This window comes from Aedes aegypti, chromosome 2 (genome assembly GCF_002204515.2).
Source record: "Aedes aegypti strain LVP_AGWG chromosome 2, AaegL5.0 Primary Assembly, whole genome shotgun sequence".
In the NCBI taxonomy this organism is placed as follows: Eukaryota; Metazoa; Arthropoda; class Insecta; order Diptera; family Culicidae; genus Aedes; species Aedes aegypti.
In genome coordinates, this window is record NC_035108.1 from 278,778,871 (window position 1) to 278,804,126 (window position 25,256).

At 42.8% G+C, this 25,256-nt stretch overlaps 1 protein-coding gene across 1 annotated transcript in view; it reads right to left on the reverse strand.

The window, feature by feature from the left end:
• The window catches only part of LOC5574311 (protein gustavus), a 756,279-nt gene that overhangs the window by 469,402 nt on the left and 261,621 nt on the right, over positions 1-25,256 (reverse strand). The gene's annotated exons all lie outside the window — the stretch shown is intronic.

Consider the following 25,256-nt stretch of genomic DNA (forward strand, 5'->3'; position numbering starts at 1 on the left):
ACCACTCGGAAGTCTTCTGACATTCCTCCACGAGAATTCGCTGAGCTACACACCAGGTTTGTTCGTCTTCGATGTGCAGTAGGGATTTCCAGGGTTATCTCTGGTGCTTCAAAGTGTAACACAGCTAACCATTGACTGTACGTTAAAGGACCTCCTCTGCTCGATGGAATATGGCGGCAGGGTTCTACCCCAAACTCCTCGGCATTCATCACTGGATGACACGACACGTTAATGCATGTTAATTAGTGTCTCCGACCATCACTTCCCTTGTGAGTGCAGACTGTCGCTGATCGGGGAAGTTGTATAGTTATTCAGCAGACTCAATCCTAACGACAGGGTACTCCACTGCTGACCGGTTCTGAAAGACTTAGGCTGAACCATTCCTCCCGTAGGGTCTCCTTCACAAACCAGTTGGACAATACTATGTCTGATAACACCGTTGACGCTATGACGGATCCCTGTAGTAACTTGTCCGTATGAACATGAAACTATTGAGAACCAGAGCTACCGGTCCAAAGCCCGGATAAAGTGTGGATGGTTGTGATGGTTGTTATCCATGGCCATCATGTAAAGAAAATGGATACAGTGGGGGACCGAAATCCGTTTAGTCTCGAAATCGTAGACGTACGAATCTCGGCCCCCCACAATGAACCCCAACGCCAAGGTGTGATGCGACCCGTGCCGATGGAAGAATGGTTGAGGCGGTTTCATAAATGCTCAATCACACACGGAGCCTGAAGAGCACCAGGGCGAACTCTTCAGTATGAAGCTCTTGCTGCATTATGGCAGGGTAATGATGCAGTTGACCATTATTTCGCTAGCGACTCGTGGGACCAACAAAATGAATACCAGTGTTAGCAAACCAATCAAAGGTGACGACTGCCTCACACAGTCGGAAAAGATGGAAGTGGAGAACTCACTAAGCCAGCTTGGGCTTACAGAAGACCAGCTACTGTGCAGTTCACAAGAGGAGATGAAATCTACTCCGTCCCAGAAACCCAACGCACCGGGCAAGTCCAACGCAGGACATTCAGAAGATCCTGGTATCCCCTCGTCGATTGAATCGGTGAACACGGACGACGACAAGGATGATGGAATCAAGGTCGTTATCAACACCCCTAAACCTGCACCATCCAAAAAAGGACCCAAAATGGACGATCCTATGGATGGTGAGGAAGCTGAAGGCAATGTAACTCCCAGAAAAAACCTAACGCGCTCACAAAGGAAGCAGCTCAAAGCTCTCCGGGAAAGCGGACTAAGCCGAAACGAGGCTTTATCCAAAATCCTGGCTAAAGAGGGTACTGTGCTTGCTTCTTCTAAGTGAACGAGAAACGACCTTGATAAATCTGCTACGGTTGAAGAGGATTCAAAGCCGAAGAAGATGAAACACCAGTTAGATCCCCGAGAGCGCGCTGAAAAATCCTCAAGCTCAGTGCCACAAAAAGGTGGGTCCAAACGACAAGCCAATGGTCAGAGCTACAGCGATGTGACCAAGCGTGTGAAGGTCGAGATAATACCCAAAGTCTTTCCAACCGCCCAGCTCACGACGGCTCAACTAGACGTTCTACAGGATGCTCTGTTGCTTAAAGTGGAACAACAGCGTGATGAGCCACTGAAACCCAAATTCTGTAACCTTGTCTACAAATCTGGCTACATGGTTCTAATTTGCAAGGATCAAGAGACAGCTGAGTGGGTGAAAGAAATAACACCTTCAGTAAATACCTGGGAAGGTGCTGAGTTGGTTGCACTGAACGAGGAAGACATTCCCCGCCAAGAGCTTCTTCGAGCATTCTTCCCTCAAAGCTCATCCTTCGCGGACGAACGCATTAAGGCTCTCATAGAGAGCCAGAACGGGTTGAAAACAACGAATTGGCGTATCGAGAAAAGGTCCATCCTCAATGACATCCATGTCGAATGGATCTTTACGGTAGATGGATCGTCAATGGACATGCTGTCGAAATCCAAGTTCATCCTCAACTACCGATTTGGAGAAATCCAGTTGAGGAAAATTAAGTGGACACCCTCCGTTTCCAACCACAAGCCGAATAAGGAGCTGGCCCAAGAAAATTCTGAGGAAGCCCCTGATTCAAACAGAGGTAAAAGGAACGCAATTTCTCGCCCAAAGACCACCATGAAGGCTAGCGTGTCCGCTCCTAAAGGAAAAGTTCCGAGCTCAGCTTCAATTCCCTGCTCAAGTGGTACCAACCCAAAGGTATCTAAAACTAGCAGTGGAAAAGAAATGAGTGAAGTCTTGACCATAGGGGCGAAACTCGCAGGCCTGGATGTGATGGGTGGGAAAAACAAAGTTCTGAAACCTAACCCGAAACAAAACCGTGATGATCCGCAACATCCAAAGAAGGGCGATGCTCGCCTGGATAAAATCGGAACTCCTAAATATGGCGCTTAAGGCAGTTCAAGTGAATCTCCACCACGCACAGAGTGCAACAGATGTACTCTGTCGGAGATTCACAAAAGAAAAATTGACGGTGGCGCTTATTCAGGAGCCGTGGGTCAATAAAACCAGGATACTAGGTATTCAACTAAACTCATGTAAGTTGGTATATGATGATAGCCAGCTATCTCCAAGAGCGGCTATCTTAATACGCAATAACACTAAATGTTTTCCTATTACAGAATTCATTAAAAAGGACATCGTGGCAGTCAGGATTGAGGTGCCCACCGCTAGGGGAAAATCTGAGATCCTCATGGTTTCAGCGTATTTTCCTGGCGATGCGGAGAATATTCCTCCACCAGAGATAGCTGCGATTGTCCATTACAGCCGTATCCACAACATCCCGTTCGTCATTGGTTGCGACGCGAACGCGCATCACACCGTATGGGGAAGTACAGATATCAACACCAGAGGTGAGTATCTTTTACAGTTTCTTTCCTCCAAAAACATCAATATATGCAATGTTGGCGACAAGCCTACATTTTCAAACTCCATTCGACAGGAAGTGTTGGATTTGACTTTATGTAGTCCATCTATTTCCGACAAAATAAAAAATTGGCATGTTTCTGATAAAACATCAATGTCAGACCATAAACACATAATATTTGACTGGGAAGGGGGTCTAACGATAGAAAGAACGTTTAAAGATCCTAAGAAAACTGATTGGGAAACCTATTCAGCAATTCTCCAATCTGAATCATACATAATTGAAAATAATATTAAATCCATAATGCAGTTGGAATCGGCGTCCGCCTACATTAAAAACAAAATTCTTAATACTTATCAAGAGAGTTGCCCGACTAGAACAACTAGTTCGAGTAGAGATGTTCCATGGTGGAACAAAACTCTAGATAAGCTCAAAAAAACAGCGCGTAGAGAATTTAACCGCGCTAAGCATACTTCCGATTGGAGCCTATACAAAAAAGCTCTAACAGACTATAATAAGGAGCTAAGGCGCTCAAAACGGAAATCATGGGTTAGTATGTGCGAGAACATAGAGATGACCCCCGTGGTAGCCAGGCTTCAAAAAACACTCTCAAAAGAACACTCCAATGCTCTGGGTAGTATTCGTAGAGTCGACGGTTCATTCACTGTAGAGCCAAGCGAGACAGTGAGTGAAATGTTAAGAATTCACTTCCCTGACTCAATTCCTCAATCAAGAATAAGTGACGAAGGTACTGAGATTGCTGTTTCAGTTCCACAAGAGACCATATCTTTGGTTTCTGGGACAAAAAGAGACGCAATTAAGGTTGCCAAAGAAGCTTTTACTTGTGCCAGAGTTGAAAGGGCTGTGAGATCTTTTGAGCCATTCAAATCTGCTGGCATGGATGGGATCTTCCCAGCGTTAATCCAAAAAGCGGAGAAAACGCTAATCCCACACATGGTAGAGATTTTTAGGGCGAGCTTGATTTTAGGGCATATTCCAGATGATTGGCGTCAAGTTCGAGTTGTCTTCATTCCTAAAACAGGTAAAAAAGACAAAACAAATCCCAAAGCATTTAGGCCGATCAGTTTGTCATCCGTGATGCTTAAAATCATGGAAAAGGTATTGTGCGAATACATAAATTCTAAATTTATGAAAGCAATGTGTTAGGGCACAGGCGATCATATTTGTAATAACCCTAATGGAACTCAAACACTCAATCTCAACTTCAACTTCATACAAAGCGGAGAAGAGTAACGTAGATTTTAAGCTCTTTCTGTCTAGCACTTAACTCTCACTACCGATCACCAGTATCGGCAGTTAGAATACCTAGCAGTTGAATAAAACCGTTCAAACAGTGTACATGTGATCCTCTATCGCTCGCAAGAATCGTCCGAGTACCCTCAGTGCAGTGAAAACCTCCTACCACTATTAATTCGTCGCGTTTTTCGTTTTCGGTGCTAAAACCACATCCAAAGGTCACTTTACGCCGCGAGTGAAACACAAATCCGGAGAACCAGCTCCGAACATTAATGGTCCTTCGAGCCGGATTTGTGAATTTTCAGTAGACACCACGTGGCATACAAAGTGATCTATTGTGTAGTGATAATAGCACATACAGCAACCAGCGTGTTGCTTTGTTCTCCCTTGGTCCATCGGCGTCGTTTGCGTAGCGACGAGTGCGGATTCGATCGAGCTATCGGATCATCTTCTTCGGACCAGGTTCGAACCAAGGCACGGTTCATTTGTCGGACACGAAGCAGTATCGGCGTTACGGGACGCGCTTCACCCCCTTCCTTCTGTCTGCGGCAAAGCTAGCGTGGCTTGGATTGGCGAACAATAGCTGGTAGCGTGAGTACAAAAAGACTGAGGTACGACAAAAGCAATTGAAAAATACACTGTGCATGCGAGTTTTACTTTAGTTCGTAAGGAAATTGTTTGCGATTATTTTTTGGGCAAATTTACCTGGCTTTGTTTTTGGGATTTGAGAGGGTTTGCGGTTTGGACAAATAGCGAGAAGATTGGACAGCATGACATTGCGCGAATTAACCAAAGCCGAGCGTGGGTACTTCGATTCCCTACACAATGTGGAATCATTTGTGGCTGACTTCGACCCGCAGCGCGATCAATCAAGAATCGCTTCGCGCCTGGAGTATTTGGAAACGCTTTTCAAAGAGTTCCGCGATAATCGGGCTAAAGTGGAAGCACGGCAGGAGCAAGATTTGGCAGCATCGCGCTCGGGAGAGGCAGTGAAGGAAGTGCAGCTGACGAAAGACATGATTGCGTCGAATCGGAAGACACGGTTGGATTTTGAAAATCGTTATTTCGATGTGAAAGATTTTTTGGTTTCGCAACGCATCAACACGACAGCTGTAACTTCGTCCTCCTCCTCCACCTCCTCTCCGCCCGGCCAAATTCCTACATCCCGCATTCACCTCCCGGTTTTCAAAATCCCTTCCTTTGACGGTAGTGTGAAAGACTGGTTAAGCTTTCGCGATGCTTTCCAGAATACGATCGGCAAGGACATCACGCTGTCGCCGCTCGACAAATTTAATTACCTTCTCTCGGTGCTCACCAAGGAAGCTAGAACTTTGGTTGAATCAATCGAAGTTACAGCCAATAACTTCGATGTTGCGTGGCAAATGCTCGAACAACGGTTCGAGAATAAGAAAATGATCTCTCGCGCGCTAATGAACAGTTTTCTGGACTCTGAGCCGATTAAGCGGGAATCGTACGACGCTCTAGTCAATCTCATCGATTCGTACGAGCGCAATCTGCTTCAGCTAAGGAAAATCGGATTACCCACACAGGGGTGGTCCCACTTGTTGGCCCACATACTCTACACACGTCTCGATGCCGAAACACAACGACACTGGGAGCGGGCACACAACTCTCGAGAAGCACCCACCTACGAAGACTTGCTGAAGTTTTTGCGTGATCATTTGGCAACAACTCTCGAAGCCTCGTCCAACAGAGTTCCGCCCAGACCAGAAGGCGCAGAAGTCCAAAATTAGTTCGACACTCGCAACCACTGCCGCGCCGAAGAAAGTTTGTCCACACTGTCAAAACCCTTTACATTCTCCTTTCAAATGCAACTCCTTCATCAACATGAATCCCTCCCAAAGGCTTGAATCGGTCAAAAAAGCTGGTTTGTGCCTAAATTGTCTTTCCTCTTCTCATTTGGTACGGGCTTGTCCTAGCTCAGCTTGTCGTGTTTGCGGCCAAAGGCATCATACGATGCTGCATCTGCGCCCTTCGAACAATGGATCCAGCCAAGGACAAGAGTATTCGCAACCTCAACCCAATAAACCCACTCTTCCACAAGGTCAGCCTCAAATCGCACCAGCTTCAAACAATTCCTCGACCTCGCAATCGAAAGCATTCGCCACCACCCCGTCTACCTCGTTCGAGTCTTCCGCCTCCAGCCATCCGTCAGTCGCTCTTCCTGCTAGCGCACCGTCAAATAGTAGCATCGTTCTCCTCTCAACGGCTGTCGTCAAGATAGAAGATCAAAAAGGAAACGTTCAGTTCGCGAGGGCACTTCTAGACTGCTGCTCCGAACGCAACTTACTCAGCGAAAGCTTGGCGCAAAAACTGGATCTTCGTCGGCAGCACGAACCCCTTTCCCTTCAAGGCGTAGGGCCTAATGCTGCAACATCGAAGCAATCGACGATGGCAACCATCCGTTCACGCTGTACGGATTACGTAGTCGATCTCAAATTCCACATACTGTCGGAATTCAAACCCGTCTTGCCATCAAACCGTTTGCACACAGATCGTTGGAAAATTCCACAATTCGTTCAACTCGCTGATCCTCGCTTCTTTGAACCCAATCGGATCGACATTGTCATTGGAGCTGAGGTTTACTATCGCATACTACTAAAAGGATTTGTTGATCTTGGACCAGAACTTCCCCATCTAAAAGAAACCGTTTTTGGGTGGATAGTTTCCGGTAAATGCGACGCGTTGGAGACAAGTCGTTCCGCCGTCACTCTCGTCTGCTCCAACGCAGATTTGGAAAAGCAGCTTGCTCGCTTCTGGGAGGTTGAGTCTTGTCACGCGGACGAGTCCCTCTCAGTGGAAGAACGGAAATGCGAAACCCACTTTTCCGAAACCACGACTCGCGATCCCTCAGGACGGTTTGTGGTTTCGCTGCCGAAGAAACTCGATGTTCTCGAGAAGCTTGGAGAGTCTCGAAGCATTGCCATTCGTCGTTTCATGTCGCTTGAACGTCGACTTCACTCGAATCCCCAGCTGATGGAAGAATACGAAGCGTTCATACAAGAGTATGTTCAACTAGGGCATATGGCACCGATCAACCCTAGCAATGCAGTCTTGCTGCCTAGCGAGAAAATTTATTACATGCCGCATCATTGCATCGTTCGTCCGGATAACGCTACGACGAAACTTCGCGTCGTATTTGACGCCTCATGCGCCACCGATTCTGGTGTCTCATTAAACGACGCTCTCATGGTGGGCCCCGTCGTTCAAGACGATCTGTTTAGTATTCTCCTGCGCTTCAGAATCCCTCGTTTCGTCATTGTTGCTGATCTGCAGAAAATGTACCGACAGGTTTTGGTGTATCCCTCCGATCGCTCACTCCAGCGCATAGTTTTTCGTTCCTCACCAGTTGAACCGATCCAAACCTACGAGTTGCGGACGGTTACTTATGGTACTGCATCGGCACCGTACCTTGCGACCCGTTGCCTCCAGCAACTGGCATCCGACGGTCAATCAACTCATCCCAAAGCCGCCAAAGTGCTGTCGAAAAGTTTCTACATCGACGATCTGCTTTCTGGGGTAGAGTCTGAAGAAGAAGGAATCGAATTGTGCAACATTGTGATCGATCTCCTACGGTCGGCTGAATTCAAACTGCATAAATGGGCGTCAAACAGCCCCAACATACTCCGAAATATTCCTGCTGAGCTTCGAGAAGATCGCAGTCTTCTAGAACTCGATTCGTCGTCGTTCCCGGTTAAAACCTTGGGCTTGCTATGGCAACCAACCGAAGACGCCTTTCGCTTCAAAATCCCTTGTTGGTCGCAAGAGGGTCCCATCACCAAAAGGTTGGTGCTTTCCGAATCAGCTCGCTTGTTTGATCCACTGGGCCTATTGGGGCCAATCGTTCTTCGCTCCAAGCTCTTCATGCAGGAGCTGTGGAAATCGAAAGTTTCCTGGGATCTTCCATTGAGTGAATCACAACAGCAGTTTTGGATAGATTTCCGAAGCGACCTCAATGTCCTTGATGAATTCTCCGTTCCACGGTGGGCGGCATCTGCGAAGGATCCCGTGAAAGCTGAACTCCACGGTTTTAGCGATGCGTCCGAAAGCGCGTACGGTGCATGCATTTATCTTCGCATGGTTTCAAATGGTGGAAGCATCTCTGTGCACTTGATTACTGCAAAGTCTAGAGTGGCGCCTAAAGGAACCGAAAAATTGGACCAACTCATACGGCTGCCGCGTCTCGAGCTCTGTGGAGCTCTTCTCTTGAGCCACATATTCGAGAAGGTGGAAAGCAGCCTACAAATCCAAGCAAGTCCATTCTTTTGGACTGATTCTACGATTGTCGTGCACTGCAGAAATCCAGCAGATCACAGCTTCTGGTACATGGAGACACGTACCGGGCGTCGAGAACCCCGCAGACCTTATCTCGCGGGGAATGCAAGCGAAGGAGCTCGTGGAACACTCGCTATGGTGGCAGGGACCCATTTGGCTACAACAGCCGAATAGATTTTGGCCCGACCCTGTTAGAACAGCGGATGATCATTTCGAGCGAGAGCAACTTCAAGAGAAACCAACTGTTGCCCTTCCTGCAGTTGCTCAAAGCAGCATATTTTCTTTGAAGTCGTCACTAACGAGTTTGGTTCGTCTGGTCGCCTATATGCAAAGATTCTGCAACAATGCGAAAAAGCACAACCCGGAAACTAGAAGCAGCGGAGCCCTATCGACAGTTGAACTGGATGGAGCTTTAGTGAGTCTGGTAAAGCTTGCTCAGCAAGAATCATTTGTGGAAGATCTGCATTCGATTCGCACCACCGGGCAAGTGAAGTCTACGTCCAAACTGAAAGCTTTGTCGCCCGTGATTATCGATGGAGTTCTTCGTACAATAGGTCGCCTCAACAACGCAGGCATATCGTTTGCTCAAAAGCAGCCAATGATTCTGGATAACAAGCACCCATTCACCCTTCTGGTTGTGCGGTACTATCACCTGAATCGGCTGCATGCGGGCCCTACACTTCTCACCGCCATCATTCGGTCAAAATTTTGGCCTCTCCGACTACGAGATCTAGTGCGCAAGGTCACGCATGAATGCGTCAATTGTTTCCGCAACCGACCTACCTTGAGCGAGCAATTGATGGCGGACCTCCCACCCGTTCGAGTGTCACCAACTCTACCATTCTTGAATTCCGGAGTAGATTTCTGCGGTCCTTTCTACCTCCGACCGCATTCAAGAAAGGCTGCCCCACTGAAGGTGTTCGTAGCAGTTTTTGTTTGTCTCTCAACCAAGGCAATTCACCTTGAATTGGTAGGCAATTTATCATCCGAGTCGTTCATCGCTTCATTGAAGAGATTCGCTGCGCGTCGAGGTGTTCCAAAGACCATATATTGCGACAACGGCATTAATTTTGTTAGAAAGGAGAGGCTTCGAAGTGGTAGGATATGCAGATGACGTGGTCATTATTGTACGAGGCAAATTTGAAGACGTTATATTCGAAAGGATGCAGCTAGCTCTTGACCATACCTTTTCCTGGTGTCAACGAGAGCAACTAGGAATAAATCCTTCCAAAACCACCATTGTACCTTTCACAAAACGTTGGAAGGTACAATTGAGAACCCTTCTCCTAAACGAAACACAACTGACTTGCTCAAAAGAATCCAAATATCTTGGTGTCATACTTGACTCCAAGCTAAATTGGAATTCACATCTTCAAACAGTGGTGCAAAAAGGCCTCAATTCACTCTGGGTATGCTCCAGAGCACTTGGTAAGAAATGGGGCCTGAAACCAAGTATGATTATGTGGATCTATAAAACCATTGTTCGTCCTAGAACAACTTATGCTCCTCTTATCTGGTGGCCTAAAACAAAAGAGGCTACGGCAAGGGCAAAGTTAAACAAAATCCAACGTATTGCCTGTATAGCAATTACTGGTGCAGCACGCAGTACACCCACCTCTGCCTTAGACGCGATGCTTAATCTGCCCCGGCTAGATCAATTCATAAAGCTGGACGCTGAGAAAAGTGCGTTGAGGCTGAAACGAACAAAAACCCTACTATCAGGTGATCTTACGGGTCACCTCAGTATATTAAATGAATTTTCTATAAATCCAATTGTAGAAAAGTGTAGTGACAGGATGGAAATGGTAGTCAACTATGACATACCCTATCAGGTGGTCATGTCTTCTCGTCAAGAATGGGAAGAAGGTGAACCCAACATCCCTCCAGGGTCTATTAAATTCTACACAGATGGTTCCAAAATGAATAATCTGGCAGGTTCTGGAGTCTACGGACCCCGAACAAAAACCTCAATTCACTTAGGACAGTGGTCTACAGTATTTCAGGCAGAAATATATGCTATCTTAGAATGTGCGTTACTATGCCTGAAGAGGAAATACAGACACGCAAGTATATGTATTCTCTCCGACAGCCAAGCGGCTCTTCAGGCGCTTAACACTTACACGTGTAACTCAAAACTAGTGTGGGAATGCATTCTAGCTTTGAAAAAACTAGCTCTCTGCAATCGAGTTAACCTATATTGGATCCCAGGGCATGCGGGTCTAGAGGGAAACGAAATTGCTGATGAGCTGGCCAGAAACGGATCTGCTAATAGGTTCACTGGCCCCGAGCCATTCTTCGGAATATCAGACAGTTTCTTAAAAATGTAACTGAACAACTGGCTGGTTAGCCAGACCTCATCAAACTGGGATGCGTCTCCTAATACAAGTCAGTCAAAAAGGCTTGTAAATATAAACCCAAAGAAAACCCAACAACTATTAGGTCTCAGCAAAAGGGATCTCAGTTTATACACTGGTCTAGTAACAGGACACTGCCCCAGCAGATACCATTTACAAAAGATCGGTGTTGTTCAAAACTCCAACTGTCGCTTCTGTGACGATGAGCGAGAAACATCAGAACACCTCATCTGCTATTGCAGTGCACAAATCCATCGTAGGTCCAGGATATTTGGTAAGCCCTTCTTAAAGCCTGCCGATATAACCCAGACAACCAGAAGTCGCATAACAGTTTACGGACAAACTCGTTTATTAGTACAAATTGCATCACACCCGCACTACATGGTGTGCGAAATCGTTTGACCGACGAGTTTTCTCGCATAAAATGCTTTTTTATGGGTTCATATGTACATTTCGTTTCGTCCCGCATACACATACATACTAAGTCGGATCAATCCGTAGCAGCTGTCAAATCAACTTTGTTGTTACAAATTAAGTCGTATAAAAGTACAGATTAGTTCGCAATAAAAAATACACACTCGCATTGCATACTACTTTTCATCATATAAAATATGCACGTATATCGCCTCCACTTTTGTACGTATAAGGCCTTTTCGCGACATCTTATACGTGAAACTTTGCGCATATAAGCATCGCATAACGCAAAAGGTGATTTCGTTATATGTACATTTTGGTTGTGTGGGAAGGATCGCAACCCCCAGCAATGTTATAGGCTTTATTAAGCTAATTGCACCAGACTGGGGGAATTCTCACAATGCAGCTTAGGACCATTATTTCTCAATAATAAGGTGTTCATGAGCTCAGAAGTACATAGCTCATTTAGTGACATACATGTCACTGGATGATGTATGTACTATACATACAGTAAAAGGGGATATCACAATAGTTCAAGTTAATTGGACGCAGTGATTCAACACCCGACAAAGAAGGAAAAATGTCCGCTACAGATCTCGGATGGCTCGCAATGGTCGCTGGTGGTGGTTTCGTTGGCTTAATGTATCATTTCCTTGCTGTCCTTGGGTGATAAAGACCTGGTGCCTCATCCGCAACGCGTTTCCTTTCCAGGAACACAATTGATTTGGAAGTGTCAGCATCCTAATCTACATGCTCCGATGTAGGGCACTCCTCTCTGAGTAGACGGTTATGAACCACTAAATCACATCTCGGATAAATGAAGAACATCTTTTGAATTGCTGATGTCTTCACCTTCGCTGGTTGCTCAGAATGCTCCTTCAGAGCGAGCTCCGATTGGTTGGTAACTGTCGTAACACCCAATGGCTTTACAAACGACAGTCTGTCGTGCTCCTCTGCAATGAGCTCCACTTGGTTGGTATTAGCCACAGTGCCTTCCTTCGAAGCTCCACTGGATGGCAGGTAACGCTCTCCATGATCGATATCTGGTTGTACAGCAGTAATCACCTCATTGAGACGCTGAGTCACAAAGGACTGATAAGAGGGTTCCTCCCGAACAGACTCTGTTACCTCCTTGACAGCCGGTGACTCGTTGGTAGCCTTATCGGGATATATTGGCCGCATACCTATAAGCCGAATACTTGCCGGCACGAAATTCAGTATGCGTTGAGCCCTCAGTGCGGTCGCACGCTCTACGACCAACTGCGCCAGGAGGACGCAACACGGGATATATTAATGAATGTTTTCCCTTTACTGGCATATACCAGATTTACTGGTATGTCTGAAACATACTTTTGAGAACTAGTAATCAGTAGACACAGTGTGTTTGTTTGGCAAATGGAAAGGGCTCTTTCACACAGGACGGTCCAGAGAGCTCATCCAAAGTGGACTCTGGACTCATCATCATAGTTGCAGCCGTCACAGTCTCAACGTACAAATGGCGTGACTGATTTTCTCTGGAATGCATGGACTGCTCCTCGGTAGCGGGTACCACTTGGTCGGCACATGTCCACCGATCGATGAATCCACATCTGGCTGTTTGGACGCCTCCTCTCGAGTCGACTCCTGACGGTGTTCACGGCAATCACTTCGCTGATTTTTCCTGATTTCTGGCACAGTACGTTTCGGTGAATCTACTCTGGGCAAATCGGACCCAGACCGACATCGATGCGTTCGAGTGAGTCGGCACTGCATGACTCGGAGACCTCTTCTTCGATGAGCTCTGGCAGACGATGAATCCGGGATACTTCTAAAAGTCGGGATACTTCACTAGCATAGGACTTGGCTGCTCGAACAGATGCCACTGCTGTACTTAGCACATCTATGAAAAACAGGTTGGAGCATTTGAGCAGACTCCGATCGGTAACAACTCCGGGTCCTATCGGAAAACCAAACCTCGCTGGCGGTAGATTCAACGAGCGTGCTCACGGTAGACGGCTTCAGCTGGATCTTGAATTTCGCAGTGATGTACGGTGTCTTTACTCTTGATGAGCCAGAGAGCTCTCTCTGAGCGGACTCTGACAGCAATCTATCTCGCGGTTCCTGTGGCAACTTATTAGGGATTCCAGTGCAGTCCAGTTGCTTCCTGCTGGACAGATGAGAGTACTTATACTTTATTTGATTTTCACCCGTCACAAAGCGATGTGGCGTTTTCACGCTGGACATGTCAGAGCGCTTCTTATGGCCGTAGTCTGACCGCTGCCTATTTTGAAAGCTTTCCAACACTAGGCGTTCACTCTCACCCATTACCAACTTACCAGTCAGGCTCGCGGATAGCTGCTCAATCCTCAGAAGTGCTTCGGTGTGAAGCTATTCGAACCGTATTTGCAGCTCATCATGATCCTTGAACTCCGTCGTAGGAATCCGTTCCAGAATCTCCTGATGAAGGTTAACTTACTCTCGATAGTACATTTCCAGCTTCTTCTCGTAAGCTCGTAGCAGGGATGATCTCGTCCCGAGCAACACACATGTTATAATTCTGTATTGTCAACTTATATATAAACTAGTTTTAGTCATATATCAGTTCATAACACACAATTATAACATGTGTGTTGCTGGGGGCCTTCTCTAGGTTACGGATGATGTACGTGACCTGGTGGGTGACTTGGTCGCGTATATGGATAAGTTTCTGTATCTCATCCATGCGGGGTGTTACAGCTCTTGGCGAGATGGGGAAGATCGACCGGTTCGAGATTACTCACTGTCAGTCGGTTCACTGACAACTTTCTCGAATGCTCGCCTTGTTGCCCACTGAACACAGATGCCGTATCTACTGCACGCCTAAAGTAAAATAAAGAAATAAAGTCTGCTTCTACTGATCAACGAATACCTCTAATACCTGGGTAAACGGGTCCTGCTTCTACTGTGCGCCTCGTTGTCCAGTAGAAGGTTTCGATGTTGTCGAACCTCTCACTATTCGGCAGGATATTCTCGACTGGTCACCTGGTTGACCAGGGAGAACGGATGCTTCTAATGTGCGGCTCGTTGACCAATCGAAAGCTTTGACCGTACCGATCTTCTCGCTGATCGGTATGGCGGTCTGTTGTGCAGAGATTCCACACTCTATGGTGCCGGCGACAAGAATGTCACCGTTGACACCAATCGTCACGTTGATTGGCGGGGATTCCTCGGCTGCTCGTCTTGATGACCAGGGAAAAGCAACAATGATACACCAGGTATACTTCAGTCGTTGCGACGCCGCACAACAACTCATGGAAGTCAACAACAGAAGCAATCATTGCAGAATCGTATCGGATTCCTTGCAATAACGGCAATAGAGTAGCAATCAGAGCAGGGATGATGGCAATCCAAGTAATGGGCCGATATTGCATCCAAGTAGTAGTCGAACGCTCATGCGACGGTTTCGTGATCGTCAACATCAAGGTGGTATCCGTTTGTAGCCGTCATGCTCTCCGAGGTAAACAATGGAGCAGTACACTCAGGTGTTGGATGTGCTAACTGACAAGCTTATTGGTTGAACATCGGTTATCATCGGAGGAGATTTCAATGTTTAAATCGAGAAGTAAGATAGCAACGTTCTTAAGGTCATCCTTATCAGGCGAACGATTTACACAGAATGCAAAAACGGATTGTTGAAGAGGCAGTTCAGATTCCGGACAAAGACTTCGATTGTGGATGCTATTTGAACGATCATTGCATGAGCGCAGAAAGCGTCCAAGCTAAAGAGAAGAGGAGATCGATGCTGCACAGTGGTAACGATAGATATCAATAACGCGTTTATCAGTTTGGAGATTCATAGAATGCGTGTTCCAGAATATCCGTATAAGGTTCTGCAAAGCTACTTTCAGAATCTGGTTCATGATATAAGTCAGGGACGGGTGTCAACAAAAGTCATGGCAAGAGTTCCATAATTTGTGCAACACTATGGAATATAATCTATGATGGAATGCTAATATTGACAGTGCCGAATGGATTCGAGATCGGTGAGCTCGCGGATGACGTCGTTCTTGCGATAACTGGTATCAGAATTGCAAGCATTCAAAATCCAGCAAATTATTATTGAGCAATTATTGGCAGTGGGTAAGACATGTACTTTTACGCATAAAACACCTGGGTACGACATTCAAAGATTTGTCCTGGATGAAAGCTTAGTTCAGCTTAGACTGACTACACATATTAATGGTTGCTATTCCGTGATTGACCGAAGTCAGTGAAGATGCACAAAGAATCAACTAGAAGTTCGACTTTTTGGCCATAATCTTCTTCAGTGTGCATAATTCAGCACCTCTATTTATACAGGGTGAATAACAGCGCCGGCCACGTTCTTGCAGTAAGGTTGGATTGGGGAAGGAATGTAAGTGTGTAGCCTTTGCTATTTAGAGACCGTGTTTACCTCTGCATCTCCATAAAGGTTACTGGGAGGGATATTCTTTAATGGGGAGGATCGTTGGGTGATAGGATTCACTTCCTATATTGTGCACAGGAGGGAGCAGGAGGGAGAGGCCTCACCGATATCCAGGCACTATGTGTCTCCCAGATCCATCAGCTGCGGGCATATTTCGTAGAAAGCCAGAACCGCCACGAAATTGACCGCACTGTATGCGAAGCAGACCAAGGTGTAGGAGGATTACCAACTAAACTGCGATATCAAAACCGTCGATGAGGTGATCGCAACGTTGAAGTAGAAGGAGTTGCATGGAATGCACCCCCATCAACTGGAGCTCGAGCACATCGATAAGGTGGCGTCAAACACGTAGCTGGTGCGGGGTGACCTCTTCTCAGAAACAGAAAGTTTCATGGTAGCCATCCAGGACCGGGTAATTGCGACGAAGAACTTTTGGCACTACATATTGCACGAAGACATAAGCATCGCTGTAGGAAGTGCAATTTATTAGGGGAGACTGTCGAGCATGTCGTTGCCGGCTGTTCAGTACTGGATCAACTTACCCCGATCGCCACAACGAAGTTGCCAAGATTGTGCACCAACAGCTTGCGCTTAAGCACAACCGCTCACCAGGTTTGTGCCCTACTACAAATACCTGCCTGACCCGGTTCTGGAAAATAGTTGCATATAGCTATACTGGGATCGCGAGATCATAACGGACGTCCTCATCCGTGCCAACCGCCCTGACATTGTAGTCTACGACAAAAGGATGAAAAGAGTAATACAGTCCACAGACGCTCAGACGGTTTGACCTACATTGACTCCGCCCCCAGGTTGATGCTCATGTTTGTGCGTTTGTGCTATGTTTGACCGTGTGTGATGCTGCTTGACGAACCAATTTGACAGTTTCTGAAACCGCTTTGACGGTTGGCGAATCGGTCGGCCAAAACCAAACGAGTTTAATTCTGCTCAAACCAAATGTTTGACGAACTGATCGTACCGTCTGTAGGGATGTTGCACGAATATCGACGTCAGCATGTCAAATTGAAGCTTCGACGTCTCATGAACTGCGAATGAAGATGGTTGGCAACTCAATATGCGTGAATTGACACAGCGTCGACGACATGGTGATCTATCAAACGTGCGCTTTTGAGTTAGTTCTGTATATTCCACTGGCATTTTCCCACAATCTTTAACGTATTTCTTTAGCAAATATAGCAGCAGTTCTACCGGTGATTTCATCAAGTTTTTAAGCGGAATTCCTCCAGGGATTGTACCAGGAAACCTAACAATTAATCCATCAGGATTTTTCCCTTTTAAAGTTCTTCCAGGGATTCCATCAGAGATTCCACCAGACACTCCAACAAAATTTCGTCCAGGAATTCAATTAGTAGTACTTCTAAACATTTAATCAAGAATTCCAAGAAAGATTACATCAGGAGTTCCATCAGGGTTTCCATTAGGAATTCCTTTAGGGATTCCATTGAAAGTTCGTCTATGGATTCCATCGAAAGTTTTTCTAGGGATTCCACTGGAAGTTTCTCTAGGGGTTCCATCATGAGTTCTAATGAGGATTCCATCAGGAGTATCTTTAGGGCTTCCATCAGAGTCATTCTGGGGATTTCATCAAGAGTTCCGTCAGGAGTTCCTTCTGAGATTTCACCTGGGATTCTTCCAGAGATTCTTTCAAGAGTTCCTCGAAAAATTCCATCAGTATTTTTTCTAGGGATACCATAAGGAGTTCTTCTAGGGATTCTATCATGATTCCCACTGAGAATCTTCAGGAGTTCCTCTAGAGATTACATCAGAAGTTCCTTCAATGATTTCATCAGGAGTATCTTCAAGAATATCTTTAGGAATTCATCCAAGGATTCCATCAAAAGTTCCTAAATGGCTTCTATCAAGAGTACCTCTAAGAGTTCATCTGAGGATTTCATCAGGAGTTCATCAATCAAAAAAATCTTAAAGATTCCACCTGGATTTTCTCCTGAGATTCCGTCAGGAGTTGCTCCAAAGATTACATCAGGAATTCCTCCAACGATTACATCAGGAGTTCCTAAAAAAATCTTTCAGGATTTTTTCATGGTATATCATAGGGAATTGCTCTAGGAATTCTATCAGGAGTTGTATCAGGAATCTTATCAGGAATTCCTCCAGGGATTCCATCAGAAGCTCTTCAAGAGACTTCATCAGAAGTTTCTCCATGATTTCATCTGGAGTTGCTTTACTAATATCTTTAGGAATTCGTACAAGGATTTCCTCCAAGGATTCTACCACGGTTCCTCCATGCATTGCATCTGGAAATAAAACCCAGGTAATTCTCCATGATTATCAGGAAAACCTTCAAGGATTTCAGCTGAAATTTTCATAGGAATTTCACTAGAAATTCTTTAAGAAACTCCACCAATATTTTTCCGGTAATTTTACTGAAAATTTAAAAAATAAAAAGGTTCTTCTAAAATATTCTGGAAAAAAATCTTTCAAGGGTTCCACCAAGATGATCGAGAATCCCATAACGAATTTCTTATGGGATTTGACTACAATTTCCAACAAAGAATGCACCAGTAATTCGTTCAGAGACTTCACCAATTTTCTCCAATTATTTCACCAGTAATTTTCCGAGTGAGGATTACTTTAAGGAATTTCATCAGAAAAATATACCAGAGTTTCTCCAGAAGTTCTACGAGGAATTGCTCTACGAAACACACCGTGACTTCAATGGTATTACTAGGATTATCCTTTTCAGAATTTTTCAGGGTGTTCAGAATTAACTTAAAATTCCACAAGTGTACACGAACTTTTTTTTCTGAGAAACCACCAATACTTTCGCGAGAAAATTGACCAGGAATTCCGCGAAGGGTTGAACTAGAAATTCTTCCTTTCTCTACTCTAGGTTTTCCATCAGAAAGGCATCAACAAATATCCAAAAGATTATTTCTCCAGGGATTCCACTGATATTAACTCAGAGGTTTTAACAAAGCTTTTCTGTGAATGTCTTCAGGTCTAATCGTTGGAAGGATTTTTTGGAAAATTTGTGGAAAAAATCATGGAACAATGTATTGTCAAATCCTTGAAGAAATCACCCAAAAAATAACTGGAGAAATTCCCAGAGAATTCCCTGGAGAAATTCCTTAATATGGCTCTGGAAGAAATTTAAAAGCAATCCCGGAAGGAGTTCCTACAGGATTATCTAAATCCTAATGGATTCCTTCAAGAAATATTGGAAGGAAATGGTGGATCAATTCCTTTAGGAATCTTCGGAGATATTTCTGGTTGATTCTTGAAGTAATACCTTCAAAGATCCCAGGTAGAATGCCTCGTAAGGTCCCTTCATGGATACAAGGAAAAATCTTTGAAGGAAACACTGGAAAAATCCTGAGAATAACCTGGGGGAACTGCTCAAAAAATTTCAAGCGAAATCTCTAAAGGACTTCATGGTTGTTTCCAGTGTAGGAAGTTTTTTGAATTATTATATAGTATTTCTTAAAGAATCGCCGAACGCTTCTTGGTTGTATCCCTGGATGAATCTCTTGATGAATTCATGGAAAATTCTGTGATGTGATGTGATATAAAGCCACCACCAGTGCAGGACTTGCCATGTCGTACGGTTCCTCTTAATAGCAAGATCAAGGTGCTGGACTATAAAATACTCTCTAATCGGTTGTATGAAGGGCCAAAATGGAGTGTGGACCCATAAGTACTTAGACCTAATCGCAATCCACTTCAGGGGTAGAGAATCTCCTTCCAACCGACTGATCATATTATATGATTCAGCAACTCGCAATACATATTAAGATTTCCGTCTGGTGGTTTGTAACAAGGTATTGCCTATAGGGTGCGTCGAATAATTGCAGACTGTTAGAAGACATCATCAATTATGTTCAAAATCCAAGAATTTTGGCCATAGCAGCGATCACCTCCTTGACTTGGGCCTGGTTTCCACGAATCCCTCATCCAGTCTGCAATTAGTCTGATACCCTCCCTCTCTACCCCCCCTATGTTAAGTATGTTGAACAATTCAATATAATTTATCAATAATCAATATCTTACCTTAATAATCCGACCACCAGTACCTTGCGTCAAAATTTGAGCCAGCATCACCATTTATTTAACCTGTGAAATACACTTAAAAACTAGCCTATTGTATTTCCTATCTGATCCTTATATTTGTTTTCTCATTGATTATAAATTGATCTTTACGAGTATCTAAAAAAACCGATTCTTACCGGTAAATCCTAACTTGTCGATACTTTATTGAACAACTATTTCATTCTAGTAACATTATTCCTTCCTTTTTTCCCTCCATGTGAACTTGTTTGTCTATAACATCCTCCTATTAATATATATTTATTTATTTATCCACTCACTATTTTTTCCCTTCACCCTCTCATTCTGTCTATCTTACGTCATCATCTAAAAAACGAGTTTCAATTCAACCAGTATTTAATTATAATAATGTGTAACAAACAATGTTTAATTATGAGATAATTTCTTAAAATTAATTTGAAAATAACATTTTCATAAGTTGTTGAATGTCTAAATGCTCTAATATCTTGTGAGTATTTCAGATCGATTCGTTACGCATAAAAATGGTATATACACTGGGTACACTATTATAGGTAAACCACTATTACGATCCGTTTCAATTTGAAGAGCATGGAGTAGCGTAACTAATAAGCGTGACAGTGTGCCATGTGGACATGTGTTGATTGAATTATTTTTCGTGAATTTTCTGTAAATGATGTTCTTGTAAATAATTTAATAAATAAATAAATATATAATAAATAAGTAAATAAATAAGAAAGTAAATAGATTAATATATATATATATACATATATATATATATATATATATATATATATATATATATATATATATATATATATATATATATATATATATATATATATATATATATATATATATATATATATATATATATATATATAAATAATAAATAAATAAATAATTCATCAAATTACTATTTGACTAATGGGATAGTGAGTGAAAAAACTGTTAAATATATGAATCATTTCATAGTTCACATACATTATCTTCTTAATATGTCATTCCTTTTCCGGCTAAATCATTTTATAAGTGTTAGGTACTTAGATTTGTTTTTTTTTTAACATTTGTTATCCCATTGCGTATTCTGTACTGTAATATTCATGGAATTCATGGAAAATTCTGGGTAGAATCACTGTAGGAGTTCCTGGAGCATATCTCTGCATGTATTTCTTCAGGAATTTTAGAAGAAATTTCTAGCGAAAATTACTAACTAATCATGGAAGCAATCCCTGCAAGAATGTTTGGAATAATCGCTGAAGTATTTTTGGGGGTATTCCTAGAAAAATCAGTAGAAGAATCATTGGAAGATTTTTGATAGGAACAATTCCTAGTGGAATTTTTGATGGAATGCTTGTATTAATTTCTTCATTGAGTAATCTTTTTAAGGATTTCTAGAGAAACTCCTGGTGGAATCGCAGGAAAAGAATCTTAATAAAATGTTTTTAGAAATTCCTGAAGTTTCGCTGGAGGAGTTCGTAAATAAATGTTTGGAGGATTTTCGGCGGAATTCTTGATGGAAGCATTGGATGAATCACTGAAGAAATTCCTTGGGAAGGTTTTGGATAAATCCCTGGAGGACTCTGTAGAAATTACAAGAAAGAATCGTTGAAGAAATTTCTTTTAGAATTTTTGAATCAACTCGCGGTGGAATTTAGAATGAATTCTTAAGTAAGCCCTGAAATAAGATGGTGAGAAAATGCTTGGGGGAATTTCTTGAGAGGTATCTGAATTAAAGGAATTCCTGAAGGAAACTTAAAAAAAATGTTATAGCAATTTTTGGAGGAATTCTTGGAGGTTAAATTACTGAAGATATTATTCGAGATTTTTATTTGATTAATCTTTGAAGAAATCAGTTGAGGAGTCCCTGAATAATCAGTAGAGGAACCTTTGAAGGTATCTCTGGAAGAATGCCACCTGAAGGTATGCCCGAAGAAGTATCCCCGGAGGAATTTCTGGTTGAATATGTGTATTAATTTCTAGAGGAACTACTGATTTGATTTCTGGTAGAATCCCAGGAAGAATTTCTGGTGGAGTCTCTACTATAATCCATGGATTCCTGGAAAAACTTCAGAGTAGAATAACTAGAGGAAACCACTTAAGATTCTGGATAGAATCTTTGAAGATATTACCATAGCCATTCTCAAATCGATTACTGTTCAAAATAATCATCAACAGAGACCCCTCATAATTTATAAGTTTTGCCGGAATACTTCGTGCGAATTACAACTGGAATTCCTCATAAATATCATTTTTTTTCTGGTTCTTAAATTTTGAAAATTCTGGTCTTCCTCACTACGATTATTGCCCAAAAATCGTAGAAATATTCCCCCACAGAAACATAATTCGAAAAAATAACAATCACATATTCAATAAACTTGTGGATATCATTCAAAACATGCGAAGAAATATAGTGTTGCTGCAACGAACTTTAACAGTCGGTCAAACGGTTGCAGTAACATAAATCGGTTTGACTAACTTGAGGGCGGAGTCAATGTTGGTCAAACAGTCTGGGCGTCTGTGGGCTGCATAACACTCATCGACATCGCTGTACCGCTGGACCACAATGTTCAAACAACGTTCTCCAACAATATAGCAGAGTACCATGACTTGGCGGAGGAAATGAAGCAGAACCTAGTGGACGTCCGTATAGATCCGGTAGTCCTCTCAGCGACCGAGACTGTCACGAAATTTCTCCTCAGGTCCCTAGTAGCGTTGGGCAAAATTGTCTATAACATCGATGTTACTGAATCGATTCACATTTGAACTGCTGAATCGATTCACCGATTTAATCGAATCTCTTGAATCGATGTTTTTGAATCGATTCGAATCGAATTCAAATTTAGAATATAGTTTGAAATGAGGCCAAATGTAATTACATTCAATTTTAATATACCTCAATTAAATCAGTTCTGAAACTCAACAGAACAGATTTACTATTGCAAAAGGTTTATTAGAAATTTGATTTATTTTTCATCATGCCATTAAAAAATATTCATAATTTTCAACAAAATGAATCGAATCAATAAATCGAATAAAGAGAATCGATTCACTCGATTTCAGATGCCCCAAACATCGATTCAAAAAATCGATTAATCGGAATGAAAACATCGATTTTCGGAACATCGATTCAAAATCGCCCATCGCTAGTCCCTAGTAAAGTGGACCTAGACTGACTTGGAGCGATAGAATGAGCAGTTTGAGACAGATATGTTTGCGTAGAATAACACATCATTGAAACATGCAAGCCTTTTTAAAAAAAATTGAGATGTTTGAAAATCGTTAATAAGTTTAAAATTGCCTAAAATTTGAGCCTAATTAGTCATAAATTTGAATATGGCTAAATAATTTGGATCACGCAAGCATGATTGAATACAATCAAAATTTTAAAGTATAAATGTATTTTGAGCCATATTTCAATAATAAATGTGCACAAACTACAATTTTGATCAAACATCTCTTGTTCTCCAGTTTCGGACAGCCTGATTGTTTATATGATATTATCTTCGTAATTTGCAATACTTGATATCCAAGCAATTTAGTGTTCTATAAAAGTGAAAAATGTCTTGGAGTACTTTATAATTAAAAAAGTAATTATTAATCAGTCAACTTAAAACACCCGCTAAATGTATTGTTCAGTTAAGGTATTGGATTTTGATTTATTACGCCTTTTTTAATGTAAAAAATATCTCAATTAGTTTCTTACTTCAAATACAGCTAATTGTTCTTATGTCTCATGTCAATTGTTCAAAAATTAGACCCATCGATACACCCCTCGTCAAACAAGGACCTTCACACCAACACATCGAAATCTCGTCCACAGAGCCAGAAACGAGTCTGGAAAGCTTCGCACCACCGGAAGTGCAAGTCTGATAGCGCAAAGAGGAAGAAATCCAGACGGAACTGTTCAACTCTTGGTACAGAATGGGGGAACGCGATGGGGACGACGACGCGGACGACAACAAAGTGTGGAAATTTTGTCCTTTTTCCTTCGGGAAGCGAAACAAAGATGCTTTTCGCAAGCGGCAGTCAAATGAATGATGGTAAGAATATATCTACAGACGACGACGGCGAACCAGTAGTGTCATTCACACTCGTGAACTCTCTTGCTGCGCTCTCTCTGCTCGTCTCGACGGGTTCTTTGTTTTCCCAGAAAAAGCGTGGTCCGCAGATTTTGGGAGCATATGCTTTGTCTGGATTTACCGATTAGCAGGGTCTGATGCAGAAAAGCACTTCTTCGAGGAAATGCTAGGGAAATTAAACAACGTTCCTTTTTTAATGTTTTGATTTATTTTTGGCAGTAAGTATGGTCGGCGTTAAGTCAGAATGTACAAAGTACAAAACTTGGAATAAATGATTATTCTTTCATTAGATGCGAAATAACCTTACCTCCATTCCACTGTTATTGGATTTGGTGAATATTGTAAACTGCGAGAGATATGTAACAAATTTACTTTGGATGATCAATAAAAATCGATAAACCATAGAGGACCAATTATTACCAAAACAGCAAAAATGGTCAACGCGCTGCGGAATTGTGGGCCTCGTGGCCGTGCGGTTTGTGTCGTCAGGCATTTAAGCGCATCGGTTAATGGGGTGTGGGTTCGATTCCCACTTCAGCCATTGAAACTTTTCTCGACTTTTCTCGAAATGTTTCTTGGCTGTGCCACTGGAGCATGCTTGTCCGTTGTCTAGTGTTAAGTTACAGTCTGTGCAGCTAAATGACTGAAGGCGGTGTCCGTGTCTTTTTTTAAATACTTGTATGGTAATTAGTTCGCTTAATTTGCTACAGAATTCAAACTTCAAGTGTAAAACAATTATTATCAACAAAGTTACTTTCGGTGCTCAAAAGAATATTTTAATTGTTTCGTGTTCGGGCGGGTGTTACGCAACTAACAATCGGTTGTGGATGCTTTTTAACCGTTTGATAACCCTGGAGGGATCGATTCTGCTTTTCGTATAATTTTGAGCAGAAAAACCGACTGTGTTATCCTAGGGTGTTTAGTTCGAACGCGCTTCCTTTCGTTTTTTGATTATCTAAAAATACAGTACCACCCAGTACAGTTTTTCAATAGGCGTGATTTTTTTTTACGTGTATCGTTATTTTATACAATCCGATGACCCTGGAGGGATCGGTTTTGCTTTTTACTGGTTATTGAGCAAAAATATCACTGCACAATCGACAAGCATTTCGCGAAATACTATTTATACTATAAATAAGCTATTGTTTTATCTTTTGATTGCCGGCATTCAAAAGATTAATTTGAAAACGCTTAAACAACAAATATTTATGGTCTATCGCCAGCTTTCTAGGCGAATCCTGACAATATACTTTCCCCAACCTCCAACTCCGTAGCACTTATGAGGGTGTCGCTGAGTCTGTGGCCTCTCATTAAGTAAGTGCTACATCAACATTTCCTTCCCCTATCCCAAGTTACGGTAAAGATGGGCGTGGCCGGGAATAGCGATATTCATGCTTTTAGTATTCTTGTTTATGATTTGAACAAGGTATACTCCCCTGCCTTGTTCTTGAAAGTAGTCAGGATGAGATTATTAAAAAGAAACATGAATGTTGCTAGTATCCAATCT